Here is an 18,868-nt window from a genome sequence, read left to right as displayed (position 1 = left end):
AGGATAACACTTTCCGAATGTAGAGAGAAATTTATGAAAAATGACGATTTCCATTCGACTCTAGCAGGTTCTGATCAATTTTGATGAGCATTTGATTTTTGTTGTATGACCAATTATATGTATAGGTCAAATGTTTAAAAACAGTAATTTAAGGTCAAGATAGCATCATTTTGAAACCGCCAATTTCGGAGATTTAGTATCTTCAATGAGTTTTATAAACTTTAAACAGCGCATCATTTGATAAAATAATTTTGACGGTATATCGTCCAAGAAATATTTATGGTGAATTTTCTCAGGTTAATATTCATGACTACAATAAAGTCTCAACAAATTCGCTAAAGACACGAACCTTGTTACTATTTTCTGGAAAATAATTCTGCATAATTTTAAAACTTTAAAATTTATGGTTTCGGAATTATGCCGTTTGGACAGTAAGATCGATTTTCACCAAACCCCCACCAAACCGAATTTCTGGCTACGCCGCTGACTTCAAGTAAGTAGAAACAAAGTCGTTCTACACTCGAAAGAAACTTCTTCGAATGCTGAATATCTATTATAATACATTGACACCCCAATTTTATCAGCCAAATATGAATTGCCAAATATGATTTTTTTATTGCATCGAACTACAACAATTTTTAGGTAGCTGTCAAGGGGTTATTTTATAGACTTCTTCCAAAATTTGGCGAACCTATTCCAATTCGTATACCAATTAATTGGTATACTTAAGGGTTTATATGTTGCAGATAGAAAAATACTGAAGTTTTCAGCTTTTTTCCTACACAATATTACGAAAGCTTATTAAACAATTTTTCCTAATATGTTTGTGAAAATTATAAACTATTTGAAATATTTTAATAGTTTAATTTTTTATTTAACCGTGATTTTTTAATAAATAGTGACCATCGCTTAACAACGTAGTCTATTTTTCATGGCTTGCGGTGAGCACGATCTCTCGAATTGCTGAACTGAAAATTATGGAATAGATATTAATTTTTAGTGTTCTTTACAGATTTAACTCGCCGCGCAGATAGCTCTGAATTAGACCCGCTGGTGCCCTAAGACGATTTTGCTAGATTTTCTGAGCACTGTACACCCAGTGCATTAACGCAAGTGACGGAAGGTTATCGAAAAGTTTCGTGAAAATGAAAATTTCAGTAATGATGATGATTTTCCCAAACGGTTCGTTTTCGAGAGGTTTTTATTTGTTCTTTGGCATTAGGATTAGCGATAATAATTCAAATCAAGGATACTACTGGCAAGTCACCTTTAGAAAAAGTCGATGTCGAAGTAAAATTTGGAACTATGCACGCATGCACTTCAGAGATAGCGTGATATCAGGAGCTGCGATTTCATTTCAACGCTTTTTTGTGAAAAGGGCGATACTCCCAAATGTAAACATAAGGCTTTTTTCATACATGCGAATGATTAATAAATAACGTTTATAGGAAAATTCTGTTTTCCCACCACAATTTAGATATTTTATTAACAGAGCATTAACAATAATTCGATGGTATGTCTATTTCATGGGCCATTTTTTCGCTTTTCTATTGATTTGGTTTGAGATTTCTAGCACTGATGTTGTCCTATGCTGATTTGAGCGATTCTCTGAGTCCTGCCACTATCCCATGTAGTATGTGTTATCAAAAACATCGCGAAGCATCAAGTTCTAAATGTTCTCAAAGGATATAATATCCGAAGAGAGTGATAAGAGTTATAAGAAATGTCCCATCACACTGTTAGGTGGATTAAAAGCGTTTTTATATTAATGTTTGTATTCTTTTTAGTAGTTTTTTTTTAATTTTCATTGATTATAAAAATAAAAAAATTTCATTATTTTTTCACCATCTGTTCAATAATGTTCGACTTTTTTAATCTTCGCAATATGTTTTTCTAGTTTCCTGTTTTCCTTTATCAATTTTTATAGGTTTTGTTTTGGTTTTTCTCGATTAAACATTTTTTGACAATTGACATTTGTGTATGTGGTTGATTTTATTGTTTTTAGCTCTTGAGGGATTCCATGAGAAACCGGCCGACCGCAAAATATGACCATCGTCGATTCGAACGAAACTTTGCAGGTGTGTTCGCTGTATGAATCTCCATGATATTCTCTGGCAATTGGAATATTTTGATACAAGACTAATGTTTCAAAAGGGCGTAAACGTTTCTACGTGTATAAATTTCAATTTTTTTTGCTCGATTACTGTATTTTATACAGCAAAACTATCTGAGAACAAATTACAGGGAATGAATACTTCTATCCGAAAAAAATATACTATGAAGAAAATGTTGTGTCAATTTTCAAAAATACAAAAATTTAAGTTAAAAATTCAAATTGCGAAAAAACCCATTTTTTTAATTTTTTATATTTTGGAAACAAAAACCTAAAGAGAAAAGAAACATTTTGAATGTGATTGCATGATGGAGAAAAAATCGGTAAAAAAGTTTTTCTAACAATAACTTCGTATATGTTTTTAAATTTCATACTAATTGACATACAAAATTGTAATTTCATTACAGAATATAATTCTAAGCACCATTTAAAATCAAAATGCATTTAACAAAAATCTTCCAAAATGCGATAGTTTTCGAGATATTTGGAATTTTGCTCCATCAAAAATAATTAATTCGTGTAATTATGCTCTTTTTAAAAGTTATTCGCGTTACCCCATCATAAAATGTCAAAATTTTAATGTTTATCGTTTTAAAGACGTAAAAGCAACTTTTTTAGTGTATTTGGATCATGGAGAAGCTTTCAATAAAAAAGTTTTCCTAACAACAACTTTTGACATATTTTTATAATTTATACTATTTGCAGTCAAAAATACAATTTTATTTTTGAATATGATTCTAAACGCCATTTTGAATCAAAATGCTCATAACAATATTTTTCTGTAATGTAATAGTTCACGAGATATTTTAACTTTTGTTTTAACAACACAATTGTTTTGTTTTATTACGACCTTTTCATAAGTTATTCACGTTTCTCCATCAACAATAATAGGTTTTTCAAAAGGCCCGTAAACTTTCGTGCAACTTTCTCTTTGACATCAAGGCGATATTGTGAAATATTTGGAAGTTACATGAAAACAACCAAAATATGATTCAACTATATAGTTTAATCATCAGACCCTATGGTTGAAATATATTTTGGTTGCTTTCATGTAACTTTCAAATGGTTTATAATATCGCCTTGATGTCAAAATGAAAGTTGCAGGAATGTTTACGGGCCTTTTGAAAAACCTATTATTGTTGATGGAGAAACGCGAATAACTCATGAAAAGGTCGTAATAAAACAAAATAATTGTGCTGTTAAAACAAAAGTTAAAATATCTCGAGAACTACTACATTTCAGAAAATTTTTGTTAAGAGCATTTCGATTTAAAATGGCGTTTGGAATCATATTCAAAAAGAAAATTGTATTTTTGACTGCAAGTAGTATAAATTATAAAAATATGTCAAAAGTTGTTGTTAGGAAAACTTTTTTATTGAAAGCTTCTCCATGATCCAAATACACTAAATAAGTTGCTTTTACGTCTTTAAAACGATAAACATTAAAATTTTGACATTTTATGATGGGGTAACGCGAATAACTTTTAAAAAGAGCATAATTACACGAATTAATTGTTTTTGAAGGAGCAAAATTTCAAATATCTCGAAAACTATCGCATTTTGGAAGATTTTTGTTAAATGCATTTTGATTTTAAATGTTGCTTAGAATTATATTCTGTAATAAAATTACAATTTTGTATGTCAATTAGTATGAAATTTAAAAACATATACGAAGTTATTGTTAGAAAAACTTTTTTACCGATTTTTTCTCCATCATGCAATCACAATCAAAATGTTTCTTTTTCTCTTTAGGTTTCTATTTCCAAAATATAAAAAAATTTAAAAAATGGGTTTTTTCGCAATTTAAATTTTTATTATAAATTTTTGTTTTTTTGAAAAATGACACAACATTTTTTTCAGTGTATATTTTTTCGGCCAGAAGTATTCATTCCCTGTAACTCGTTCTCAGATAGTTTTGCTGTATAAAATACAATAACCGAACAAAAAAAATTCGAAATTCATACACGTAGAAACGTTTACGCCCTTTTGAAAAGTTGCTCTTGAGTCAAAATAATCTTATTACCTGTGGAAAATATTTAGTCTTCCATGACGGTGAAATATGTAAAGTTTCATCGGAATCTAAGATGGTCGGTCACGATTTTAAAGATTTTCGGACGGATCTTCGTGGAATTCCTCTCTTTTGTACATTCTTTTAATATTTAGTTTTCCTATTGTTTTTTTTTTATTTTTTGCCGTTGATCGCCGTTTAGATATTTTTAATATTTGTAATTACTACATTTTTAATCTTGTCATTTCCTTACTTTTTTAAATACTATTACAAAAATGGCGCTTTTCAAAGTCACCAAAACTGTCGAAGAGGTATTAAAACTCCCAAAGTATAAAAACTCTACGTTTTTTCCTTCATTGGCACTACAAACAACTAGAGCAAAAAAATGGTACATAAATATAAAATTTCAGTGTACTATACATAATATCAGTGAACTCCAATGGATTTCAAACATTGACTTTTTTGTACTCAGGCAATACACAGTGGTGCGGGCCCGTACATTTTCTCTCTGCGGCCCTGCGGGAACTACTCCGGTTATTAGCAACAATTGAACCAGGTTACAAAGAGGTTCAATTAGACCGACTTCTGTTCATCTAACGATACACCTACAAGGCTTTTCTTGTACTCCATTCACACCTTGGCCACAAAAGTAGCAAATTTCATATAACCTAGGAGAAAGGTTTCAAAGCCTGTCATAATTCTCTTTGAGAAGAAATTCCGCAATCGCTATACGCTGAACAGAAACCGTTATATTCAACAAGAAATAAAAGTTTTGTTTATTGTTTATTTTTTATTTATTGTTTCTATTGCCATTTTTTCATATATTTTCACATAAAAACTTGAAAGCTCTTGTGAGTGAACTAGAGTTTGTGAAGCCAATTACCGTTTGATTTAACACTGTTCCGAAAAAAAATTAAAATTGTTGCCGGTTTATTGAAGCAGGAAAAAACTAAATTACTAATTCAAAACAACAATGCACCAAAACCAGAAAATGCTGAAGACGTAATAAATAAAGAAGGGGCTTCTGGGTTGTCGCCTTTTAACACAAAAATCAAACTATAATATTATTATGATGAAATATGGTTTCCATGGCAATAAATGGTATAGTGGATATACTACTCAAAGCTATATGAAATTACTTAGTTCAATGAAAAAAATATAATGAACATGATTTAATTAACTACCAGCGAACCAATCAACATGAAATGAAATATTCGTTCTTCGTGCTGATATGACTGATGGCAATCGGTAACTGGTTTTCGACCCTTCTCACGTATTGCCAATTCTCAACCCCCAAGTCATTATTCCACTCTCACAAGACCATGCGTTATTCCCATGCATATTTCATGCCCTATGGATTAGTCCCCTAGTCGGTACGACAAAATGTGTACAATATTGAAAATAATTAAATGAAGAACACGAGACAGAAATAGCTGCATAACCAAGGTGGTTCATTTCCAAAGATAGTACTGTTGATAATTCAGCTAATAACAATAGATGATAAGGGACGCGGACGAAAATAGTTGACCACCCATCATGTGCCCGTGGGGATTTATAACTGAGGGATATAGGGCAACCTGGGGAGACTTGACCAATTGCAAAATTTTACAGTGGGCAATAACGTGTTCTATTTGGTTCATAAAAATTTAAAAAAAATTGCAACGTGCACCACTATATCGAAAACAAAGACGTAGTCCTACGTCAAAATATTTTTATACTTTTTTCGATCCATTCGGGTAATTTTGAAAGTTTGGAATGAAAAATCCTTTCCTCATAGAATATATTCCGTAATCAATAAATTTGCTTTAAATGATGTAATTTTTCATCACACTTTGCATGGACATAGCTACTCGAGCAATTAATTTTTTAAAGTGCTAATATATCAGATAATTCCTTATTAAGTTAGTAAAATGATTTTTCAAAATATTTGTTACTAACAATTGCACGACATTGAACGCAGAAATAATGCTGGGAAGACTTGACCAAGTGGCAATAAAGCTGAAGAAAGATACAAAATTTCTTATATTTACTCTTCTGTAGCACTTACTGTTAATTTTTTTTTTACGTTTTAACGACATTCAATTAGCTAGAGATTACTGGGTAGGGAAAGTTATGAAACTTAGAGCCATAGTACTCAAGTGAGAGCAAGGATGTGAAGTAAACAGATCGGAAAACTAGAAGTGGCAGGGTCATTAGAACAGGCTTAATATCGTGCGGGCTTAATTTTTGCCTTCTGATAATGAGGGTCGAGCTTAGGCAGAATAACTTCGAATCACCCGAGTTCACTATCATGTGTCCTTGATAAAGGTAGACGTATCTATCTTTACCGTGACAACCGGCAAAAAATTAAGCCACGCAAGCCACGTAAGCCACTGTTAATGTTAATCACATCACAAAAAAATCCCATCTTAAGCACCGGACTATATCTTTATAGTTCTAGTGAACAAAATTAGCAGTTATATCGCTGAATTCGTGCCGTGTGAACATGCAATGTTAGTATTACAGTTAATCACTAAAAGGAAATACATTTAAAAATCCAGATTTATGAAATTTATAGTTTCTTTTTATATTTTTCGCTGCTAACGATATCGAAAATATGAAAAAATGGTTACAGCATGTTTTGTGCCATTAACTTTTGTTTTGATCTTTCGAAACTCTCTTGGTCAAGTCTCCCCGCTGTGGAGAGACTTGACCAAAAAAAAACGATCTCAGAGAAACTTTTATAACTTTTGAAAAAGTAAACCAAAAATTCTGCAAAAAATCCTGCATACGCAATATACTGCTGTATATTACAATTTATTGAGTTTTGAAGGATTGAATTTTTCGCAGATTTACGTAGGTTTAACTAAAAACCTGGTCAAGTGTTACCCTGCCCCACAAAGACTCCGAATAATTCCGGAACCAGTCAACGAATTCGAATGCTAGTAATGACTCAGAAACTAGACTGAATTGCATCCAAATCGGTCGAAAATTGACGAAATGAGAGCAAAAATGAAACAAAATTTTCATAAAAATTAAAACCCGGTACTGTACAGGGTAAACGGTTTTTAGCATGAAGCATATTGTTAACCATAAAGTAGACTAGCAAATTTTTCCCGAGAGTAACATGTAATCAATGCTGTTGGAAACACCTTGCTAGTGATGGCGGGTAAACGAATGATGAGCAATTCAAACATGCCATGTCTTATAATCACTGTATGGTTTAACGTCGTAAAAAAGGCGGAGCTAACAATGCAATGAAATGCACGGGATCAATATTACTGGCCAATCATGGCACAGATAATAATTGATTTCTAAAAAAAAAAAACTTTTTTTATGTAAATTACACATACTTAGAAGCTTAATGAAAGAAGATTCATGAACACTGATCAGTGCAAACATTGTGTAATTCCGTATATTTAAAAGTTTTCGTTTATTTTTATTTACGAGTTTTAAAAAAAAATCATTCGTCACGCCAGGTTTTCATCATTTTATTGTTCAGTTGCGGCACTATATTGACGGCTCTGACCGAGATGGGCTGAAAATTTCTAAACACTATTTTTCCGTTGTGCATGTCCTAGATATTACAAAATTTAATACAACATTGCACAGCTGTCCAGAATGTGAATTTAGTTTTTGCTAAAATTAAATGGCTTAACCTTACAATATGTTTAATAAAGTTGATGTACTTTGCAAGGCTCTTCTTTTTGTTTCAACGGGAGCTAGAGTGGTTCTAATTTTAGCAATATTTAAAATTGACCTTTTTAACGGCTCGAAATAGAGCTTAACTGTCTTCAATGTAGTTATGCAACAACACATTTTAGGCAAATTTGCTGAAAACACGCAAGCTCTAGCTTTTATGCTTTCCATTGAACGAGAAATCCAAGTGTAAACTTTAGGATGCTCCTTAGAAAATGGTTTGATTTTAAAAACTCAGTTTTATTTTACACTAAAGTGATGAAAATGATTTTAGGGTGCATAATTTGCTTTAAAACACCAACTACTAAACTTTTTTCGTTTCAAAGTTATGAGAACTTTTATATAAAAAATACAACTTTTTCAAAAAGCATTATTCTTGATTAGGGGATTTAACATTAAATACCGTTGCTGTCATATGAAATAGCATGCTTTGTAGTATAGATAAAAAAATGACAACTACGATATATTTATATCTTGCAATATTTACTCATAAAATAATTTATTTTTAGTAAAATGTATATACAACTTTCTAATGAGGTTCGGTACACTGAGACAAATTCAAAATAACTGAAACTAAAAAATTTAGAGATATTTCTAAATCGATCTTAATGAAAAATCAAAACTCCAAAAGTTATACGAAGAAAATCATTTTTTTAAGAAACACCGTTTTTAATAAATTTCGTTTAAAATAAAAAATACATAACGTTCAGTTCCAGTGTGCTTGGAAGTTTTTTTTTAATCTTATTTTTTTCAATTTTCTGGAAGACAATGAAAAGCTCGAACCATTAAAAAGTAAATTTTCTTATGAAAAAAATTTAGAACCACCGTGCCCAATATTTATAATAATAGAAAGTATTAAATATTTTATAATGAAAATGAAACTATAATTTTATATTGTCGCTCGTGAACAGTGGCGGATCCAGGAGGAGGGTCCTGGGGGTCTGGACCCCTTCCGAAATTTTTTAACCTTTTGAGAAATTTTAAATTAGTTTTAGTTTTATACTAGTTTCAAACATAAAATCATTTGAAACCAAATTTTACCACCAAAACTGATTTTCATTAAATGAGCTTTTGACGTATAATTTATTGTACAATGTTCATTCCAAAATCAAAATTTCGGACCCCACCCGAAATTTTTTTCTGGATCTTGCTCGTGAAAGTAATTTAAACATCAGTTTGTCTTCATATCTTGCCCTGAGCAGAAGCAAAAAATCGTCCCGCGCAAGTGAAACAGTCAATTGTACCTAAAAATCAATCAGTGCCTATCACACAAACAATCCATATAACAATAGCCTATACCTACTGTGCGATTTAGTGATGAGTGACGGTGCCCAGCCAGGCACGTAGCCAGAGGAGGGGCTAGGGGGCTAAAGCCCCTCCCGAAATTTTTCAGAGATAAATTTCAGTTAAAAAATGTTTTTCGGTGACTCTTCACAAATTTGTATCTTGTTTGGTTTGAACAAATTAATGAAAGAATGTTGAGGAAGATTGCTATTCGACCACTAAAGGCACCGGGCCCGATACCTATTCAGTATGCTGAGTGAAACAACAATAGTTCCTTTCATATTGTGTGACCCGTCGGAAGAAAAAACTGTTACTTTCATTTTTGCAGTGGTGATCTGTCGAGATGAGTGAGTCGCAGAAGCAAGAGGTGGTGCTCCAACCAAATACGGATACTTCCGTATTTCCAATCAAATACAATTGACTTCCGACCTCTTCGCATGAAATGCATAAAGTATTCGTGATGTGAAACATTTGCTGAAGGTGAAAATGGAGGTTATGCTTACGGAAGTCGCAGTCGAGTCCTGTACTGTGACGAGTTACCGAGGTATCGTCACAAACGTAGAATCCGTCGCCTAATGTTGATCCTGTACGTAACACTGCCAGTTTCCATAGGATCCAAAAGTTAATGTCTGTTTATTATTTTGCTTTTTTTGAATATCTGGATGCAACTGTATTGGTAATACATCGTGAAATGTGCTTGTACCAAAACTGTTCACTTAAATGAAAGGATATTTTCTTCATCTCGTCTACAGAAAAAATAGAAAAAAAACTACACTTTCAAAGGTTAAATACCTCGTATGGTATTTTTCACTTTGGAGTCTTTCGCTAAAGTTATGCGAAGTTATGTTTTATCAAAGCGTCTTTTTTCTAATCTAAAAAAACAAGCAAAATCTCTATAATAATGAAAGCCTTGCGATTATTTTTATATTTTTGTACCTAACGTATATTATGCCAATCGTCCATTATGTCTAACGTATTTATGCTTAACGTATGTATGCCTAACGTACTTATGACTAACGTATTTATGCCAAGCGTCGCGCACCCTTCAGTGCTGATACCGTTCAACAAATTAGCCCAGGCGAAAGATTCATGTCTTATTTGGAAGAAATGGAATTCATTATAAAGGATATATCTAGCATGTAATTTTCCATGCATTAAATGGTGTTGTTTGTAGTGGGAATCTAGGTGGGCCTACTCATTTCTTCCTACCTGACCCTGCATGTACAAAACATAATGCGATAGTATCATTATACACATTACACCTTTGCACATCCATAGTATCTAATACAATTACCTGAACCAAAGCAATTGCTAAATTTGTGGCTGCTGTTCAGGTAATATTGACAGCAAAAGTTGCGTCAAGTATATCAAAATCAACAACCAGCACCATCATTGAGGAAGCCCATACTCGTGACCTGTAAAGGCAAGGAACAAGGATGAAATAAGAACATGAACATGTCAGTAACCATTATGATAACATGAAAGTGTACGAGATAGAAATGAATGGCCACCAAGAAACTGTTGGTTAGGCAAAATATTTCCCAGCCTTGTACACAGATTCCCATGCGCAATCGCTAATCGCTCGCACGAGGTCTGTTAGACAACCATTAACGTTTTATTATTTTGATTGTTTACGCCATGGAAATAAGCTCCCTATAACTAACGCATTGAACCGAATCAAATAAAATAATTATATAAAAAAAGCTCTGATCTTCTCATTTTCGAAAAACCCTCACGTATTCGTTATCCGTAGGACTTTGATACGTTAAGTGTAACAATTTCAATTGAAACTGTTTCTCAAATTGTGGTCAAATGAACCTGTAATAAAATAGACATTACATCTTTGTTCAAGTAGCCTAACATCTTCCAATATTTATGGTAATTGTGGAAAAAATTAGAGCAAATTATTTTTATGTGTAAAACAAACCAATTATTGAAAAGATTAGTGTCAATATATTTGTTTAGCGAAGTGACGAATTGTCTTATAAGGTGTAACCGAAATCATCATAGAAAGTTGACTTATTTAGTCTTCCGGTCTTCGTCATATTCGGTTAGCTTGTAAATACTTTGAACTCTAAAATTTCCGTTGTTGTAATGAAAGTAAATTGTAACTCGTAAATAAATAATAAAAATCAAATTCAACATCAATAACTCGTCGAAGTACTATAGCCTTTCTTGTAACAAATAGCATGTTTTAGGGTTTTTAGTTTCTATTATCTTAGATTTGGAATTTTAATTAGAACTTTTCAAAATTTTTATTCAGTTTGTAATGACTATGTCAAGTCAGCAAAATTGAAAGCCTTATGCAATATTTTTTTAAAGCCCCTCCCGCAACAAAAGCCTGTCTACGGGCCTGTGCCCAGCAAAAAGCAACCCAGATACGGCCGAACTGTGTTGCTGTTGATTTTTCGAAATGCCCCGTAAGACCAGCCATCCGGGAAGTGGAACAGTTATTAAAAGTGCAGATGAAACACAATTTGGCTGAAGTGAAAACCCTACAAATGCATCATATCAAACATTGCGTGCTGATTTCGTTCAACAACATTAACCAAGCTGAGTCATTCGCCTCGCGAAACAACATGCAGCACACCGCCGAATGCGGCAATGTTAAATATAGCATTCCCATATACATCGAGAACGGCGCTGTAGAAGTTCGTGTCCATGATTTGGCTACGCGTACCCCTGACGACGCGATTAAGAAATGCTTGCAAAAATACGGAGAAGTAGACTCCGTTACACATGAGACTTGGAGGAATTTTTTTCCCGGGCATCCCTAACGGTGTTCGTTTGGTGAGAATGCGTGTGACCAAGCCAATTCCCTCATACATAACCGTCACAGCGTTAGGAAGTGACGATGTTCTCATTCATCAAACATCACTAGTCACGTACCCAGGGCAAATTCCTACGTGCCAGTTCTGCACGAAGAAGCTGCACCTCGGAAAACCTTGCGTAGAAACTGTAAAGGAAAACTTAACCAATCCAACTGAAATCAGCCCAGAACCATCTTACGCTAAACCACTAACAGCTGCAAAACCAACATCTCCGGATCAAGCACCAACAACCAGCAACAACAACAATGAAACGAATGCCGAAAAATACGAACATACAATGACGACCGATAAGAGTAAGACACAAACTGGAACATCTGACCGCGAGCAGCAGGAAAGCAGCAGGATGAGGACATGGACATGAACGACAACGCAAAAGAAGACAAACGGCTCGAACCTCAAATGGCAGTGGACAACACTGGCAATATTTCGCCCCCTAGAAAAAGGATCTCAACACGCAGCAGAAAGCTGCGTCTAAACGAGACAAAAAACTTAATATAGTTGTTTTTTTATTTATTGTAAAAAACGAACAATCGGCCTCGTTGAGCTACCGCATTTGGGCCTAAATAAATTTAATAATTATAAAAAAAAATTTAAACATATTACAAAGGGTCAATTCATGAAAAACCATATTTTTAATATATCTTTTTCAACTTTCATTTTTATCCAACCTAGCCTTTAGATGTTTTTCAGAGTTTTTGAAGATGAACATTTTCTTATAACGCAACTCTAGCTTCTATTATTCAATAGATATAAGCACTTAATATACCGTAAAACGGGGCGAACGCTTTTCCATCAAACCATACCACCATGAAATCATAATTTCCACAAATCAGAAAAGCACAATTACTAGAAGAGGCATCAAAATCTGCAATTGTATTTGATAGATTTAGAAAGCGTTTTTTGGAAACCTTCTGAACCTTGACAAAATGTGAACTGACGAAGTAAACGATTTTATATTCCCTTCATGGACACAAAAGCAATCTAACACCATTAATAATACAATTTGGTCCTCACAGTTCACACACAATCAATCAAAAATGGTTCAATTAATCTTAGTTGTTTAGCTAAGGGATAGCTAACGAAACACAGCTCCAGAGTATGATCGAAATTCCCAAATCCCGCCCGAGGAGGTCCTCCTGTTGACAGAACTAGACATGTGCGTGAGTGTGTCTTCACTGTCACGTCACAACGAACAAGCCGTTTTTTTTGCCAGCGTCATTTTTCGGGGTCGTCCCGGGGTCTCCTACTCGAGCAAAACTTGGAAGAACGTGCTGTGCAAGCAGAATTCCAACTCCCCGAACGGTACTAACGTGCCGCCTTTACAAACGTGTGCCCCAGCCCCCAGCATTCTATCCAAGACCGTTAGCATCTGGATGACGTCAACAGGTTTAATTGAATCAATTAACTTGGCCCTGTTGGGGCCGTCCGTGTGTAGTTTTCCACAGAGCTGCGGAACAACAAGGCTAACCGACCGGGGACCGGTCCGACTGTGTGTTCAGATTGTTGGACGAAAAAGTGAAAACGTGGAAAGTTTGTATGTGCCTGATACTACCCAAGGTATAGTGGCTGGCTGACTGAGTGACTGTTGACTTTACGCGTCTCCCCTTTCCTCCTCGTGGGGAAACCTTCTTTGCTTTTTATGTCTAGGTCAAGTTGATGTGCTGGTCTGTCGTCCCGACAATGGCTGGCTAGCTAGCTGCAGGCAGGTAGGCTGTAAATCGGTCTAGTTGAGCCAACAACCGGCGCGCACACACGCACTCAATTTCATATCTGCTTCGACGAATCTCGCGGAAAATTGCTTTTTTTCGGAGGAGTAATACAGAGTTGTTATAATAAATGTGGACCTCAAACAATTGTTCTTACTATTGAGTCTAGGAAATGTCTTGTGATAAAAACCAATTTACCGACACCAGTGCGATTTAAACTCGAAGCTCGTACCTGGTAGGAGAATTAATCCAGCAGCTACTTTCGCCTATGATGCTTTCGATGGTAGCGGTAGTTTGGGGGAAAGGCTCATGTGGTTCGTGAATAATGTGTGCTCTACGCGGCGATAAGAATATAAAAATATAACCCACCGCCAGCCGAAAGTAAACGGATTAAGGTTGCCCCGCAGTGGTAGATTTCATTAATTTTTAAACACAATTTATTTTACATACCTCTCTGTGCCTCTTCCTGTCCTCACCTCACCAGCTCCAGCTCGGCGGCGACACAGAGAATGAGTAGTGTGTGGGTGGTTGCTTCATGCAGATTTATTTTTCCAACTAATTAATGGAAAGTGCCAACACCAACGATAATAAATATGAGGGAAATATTTTTATTTTCTCCAAACAAATGTGAGCTGCGCGCCTGTTCGATCTACTGCTACTACAACCCATCTGCTTATTGCGTCAACTTGCGATAAGTTTCATCTTCAATAAATTTTTCACAACAAATAGCAAAAAAACTAATCGGTAAATACTTTTTCAACCATAAATCACTTTAAAAACTTCTTAGCTCTACTTCCTGCGACGGTTGTTACCGCAGCCTACTTCGTTAATGCGAAAGACGTCACTCAACCACTGACGCAGCGAGTAGAACACTGTCTGCAGAACGCAGCCAGTCAACTTTAGACAGTTCGGTGTATTTTTTTCACTAACAATTGCTAATCTTCGATGACTGACTGACTGACGGACTGACTACAGAATTTGCAGAAGTCGAAAGCTTCTTGACATGCGGCTCATGAAGAGTGAATAGAAATGCGCTGAATTAAGGCAAGCTCTCGAAAAGCAAAAATGCCAAGCAATTGTTTTCTTTTGTTGTTCTCGATAAAGGCGCCCCACGTACAGATCTCGGCAGTCAGTGAGAAAGTTTGTCCGTGGGTGGGGCAGCGCGATTCAACAGCAGCACTTCAGTCTTTGGGTATATCCCCGCGCCACGAAATGTTGTTGGGACGTTAGCATAAACAACGGACTGCTAAAGCTCATTTTTGCTTTTCTTCTCTCGCACAATTTGGATGCAAGGATAAGATCAGATTACGAAAACAGCCATCAGTGACGCGAAAATTGAGCCAACGTAAGAGAAGTTTGGTTAAACAAAAAAAAAAAGTTCACGAAAACAGTTATACCACTTAAAGAGAAAAGTTTTTCTCTTCTTCTGTTTGAGAAAATTTCCTCCGAGCAGTATTTCAAAGGACAATCTTGGAGAAGGTCAAGGGTTGCTCGAAGACAAGCCTCTGAAGTTCCTACTTCAAAGAGCGCTGTTTTTATCCATTTATCCATTGTAAATGTCGCCTGTCTCTGCCGTAGACACGACAATCAGTTGAAAATGATTTATTGTTAGTCATCGTTCAGTGCTGAAGCTATTCTTTCAAGCACACACGCACACACCCCCCTTCACCCGACATTATTTATTCGGCTAAATAGGTTGACCTATTTTGAACTAGGTTTGTGAGGCACCTCTTTTTGCTGCATTTACTCGAAGGCGGGTCTGTACACTAGTCCACAAGGACTATTATTATCTGGCCTATGAATAGTTCACGAATGGGAAATTGCGATCGCAGTCGACGTCATTTCTGCTGTAGGTGCACCGTTTGTTGTGCTATTTTTGCTGTTTGCTGGAATGAATAAGTAATTCAACGTACAACATTCTCTGCTATTAGTTAAAGACTGCAAAATAAATTAGGCTCATCCACTTAAAAGCTAACCAGGACAAAAGGGTTATTGCTTCCCTGGGATATCAGTTGCACAACATTAGGAAATGAGAGGGGTAATATCATGTACCAATATGATGAAATTCGAGTGACGAAGTAAGAAACTAGTGGGATCCTAGTGAGCAGGAATTCGTCGTTGTTGTGCTATCTTATGACAAACGCCATTTTGGGGTAAACTGAGTTAGATGTGCTACGTTACTGAATCTTAAAATCTCTACAATATGGTGTTCTCCGAATTTTTAAATTGTGATGGGTTGCTAAGATATACTGAAACACGATTATGACAAGCGTCAATTTCTCGAGTGATCGAGTTGTGTTATGGCACCAAAAAGAGATAACAATCCTAGCTTGTTGGCTAGCTATAAGCCAAAAAGCTTACAGTAAGCCAAAAGATGTCTCTGATGACATATGTAATTCCTATGCAGATCAACCATAATCATTAGCTGGGTTCTTGTTTTGGGAGGAAAACTTTTTCTACCATAGTTTTTTTTCTGGAAATTGTAGGTTTGTGTTTTCAAGAATATTGATCAACTTTCCTTTTGAGATTTCCACTAGTTTGACCCAATAGTTGCGATAGCAGGTATAGTTGTGATAGTGATGAAAATTGGTTGTTTTTGATCATTTAAATAACGTTAAGGGAAATATATCAGTTTATAAATTTCATATATCTAATATTACTTAGAATACTATAAGTACTATTTGTGCTGTAATAGTATCAAATATCTGCATAAAATGCTTTCTCTTTGCGGGCTACATAACGACGGTAGCGCGCTAACCATTTCGCTAGCAGGAGTAGTTTTTTTTTGTATGCGTATAACTAAGTGAAAACTAAACCGATCGTGCATATTTTTACATATACTTTATACTAAGAAGTTATACCGTACTTTCCAATATCAAACGTTATTATTTTGACTATTCTTTCGCATAAAAACGTGTATTACAACTATTGGACCAGGGTAACCTAACATGTCGGTATAGTTGTAATAGTAGAGCCAGTTGTTTTTCTAAGTCCATAACTAAGTGAAAACGTAACCCACCATGTATATTTTAACATATGCATTATAATACTAAGTTAAACTGTACTTTTTAATATCAAAAGGCATAGTTTTGGCTATTTTTTTCGAATAAAACGTGTATTACAACTATTGGGCCAATACGGTCCGCCATGTCGGTATAGTAGAAATAGTAATAGCTTTATTTTTCTAACTGCAAAGCTAAGTAAAAACAAAACGCAACATGAACATTTATACATATGCATAAATGTAAGCTAAACTGCAGTTTCCAGTATCAAAAAATAGCTTTGGCTATTTGTTCTCATAAAAACGTATGGCACGACTATTGGGTCAAATCAGCCTGTCATGTTGGTATAGTTGTGTTACCTGTTGCATTAGTTGTACTACCATTTCCGTTCATCCCAAACTGGTACGGATAGATGTTTTCTTTTTTGTTTCCACTGCTGCTCACACACTCTTATTCTGGTTCACTTTTTAATCGCCTGCTTTCTCAGTCCAGCTACCACTGATAGGAGAGTTGTGTTTTTTTTCTATTCTCTACATACATAGTTTGGGAATATGTAACATCTTTTTTCCATTCAATAAATTGGGGTCGTTTTAACGAGGTTGACAACTTCAAAGTGACAATAAATTACGAAAATTACCTTCAATGGAAAATAGAAATAAGTACACAAGTAGCCAGTTGTTAAATTGATTATTCGTAATTGTCCTCGTTTATTATTTTTACTCTTTATGATTTTGAACCAACAACACAAAAACACCTTTACCCTTTAAAAACCAAAAATCAAATTTGTTACAATTGTTTCATAAATCTGTTATTCATCGTTACGGGATCATATGGCGCTTTGACATCCAAACGGCAACCCACGGCCCCACGAAAACCTGTTCAGGAATGTCCGTTTCGGGGTCAAATCATGAATTTTGATACCCATATTGCCAGTATCCCATTGAAATTTACAAATGGTATTCCAATACCGGATCATTATTCCGGAAACATCCGATATCCCGACAACCAGATGAATTCATCCGGTTCATTTTCACAGAGTCTAAAAGTAGATGGGTTCCTGAATCCAAAACAGCTAAAAGAGTCAAAATGGGTTAGAAAATTACGCAGTTATGAGCATTTCAGTTTTGGGTACCCGGGTGCTCTTGTCGGCTGTTACGGGGTAAAAAAAATCTAGAAGCCCTTGCTCAGGCCCCCGTTTTCCACATTGTCAATTTTATTCCCCAAAACGCTAAGCTTGGGGATGTTCTAAGAAGTCACTAAATATCAATCTCCAGCTTGGAGAAGAACACTGGAATTTCATGGATTGAAATATGAAAAGATACCCGGGTATCCTGTCGAACACATTACTGTAAAACCAAAAAACTGAAAATACATGAATAATTGTTTATACCATTTATACTATTATACTATTAGAATTCGATAATGTTTAATGTTCTAATCATTATATTCGTTAAAATGGTACGAAATAACCCATGTGGATGACCGAAAACAAATATTACAACTATAGAAACATAGACTTCCAACTATAGGAACACTACCACAACTAAAGGGCGAACATGAAATTATTGCGACACCGAAAATGTGCCAATTTTCTTATAATGCTTAAAATCAAACCAAAATTTTAGGGTAGTTTTATACATATATTTACTTCAAAAATCAAAAGAAAAGTTAATCGATGGAGCCTTGAGTGTAAAATTGAACGCAGTTTCGCTTGATGCCCTCCATCAAAATTTTTACAGTGTCATCCGGTACCAGTTTCTCAGTTTTTTTTCCCATTTTCTTAACATGTCCTTCTCGCCTTTGACTGTCTTCTTGCTCTTCCGAAGTTCCCGCTTCATCATTGCCCAGTACTGCTCCACCGGGCGCAGCTCCGGACAGTTTGGCGGATTCATGTCCTTTGGAACAAAATGGACAGAATTGGCCTCATACCACTCCAGGACACTTTTAGAATAGTGGCATGATGCCAAATCTGGCCGAAATAGCGGAGCTTCGTCGTGCTGCTGCAAGAACGGCAAAAGGCGCTTCTAGAGGCACTCAGATTTGTAGATCTCGCCATTTACTGTGCCCTTTGTCACGAAAGGCTCACTCCTCAGTCCGTAAGAGCAGATGGCCTGCCAAGTGAGATATTTGGAGGCGAACTTCGACATTTTCTCCTTCTTCAATTTGTCGTCCACATAGAACTTGCTCTCGCCGGTGAAAAACTCCAACCCTGCAATTTGCTTAAAATCGGCTTTTATATACGTTTCG

The sequence above is a fragment of the Topomyia yanbarensis genome, chromosome 3, assembly GCF_030247195.1.
Source record: "Topomyia yanbarensis strain Yona2022 chromosome 3, ASM3024719v1, whole genome shotgun sequence".
In the NCBI taxonomy this organism is placed as follows: domain Eukaryota; kingdom Metazoa; phylum Arthropoda; class Insecta; order Diptera; family Culicidae; genus Topomyia; species Topomyia yanbarensis.
The sequence above is the reverse complement of the archived record's forward strand: the minus strand, read 5'-3'. Positions refer to the sequence as shown.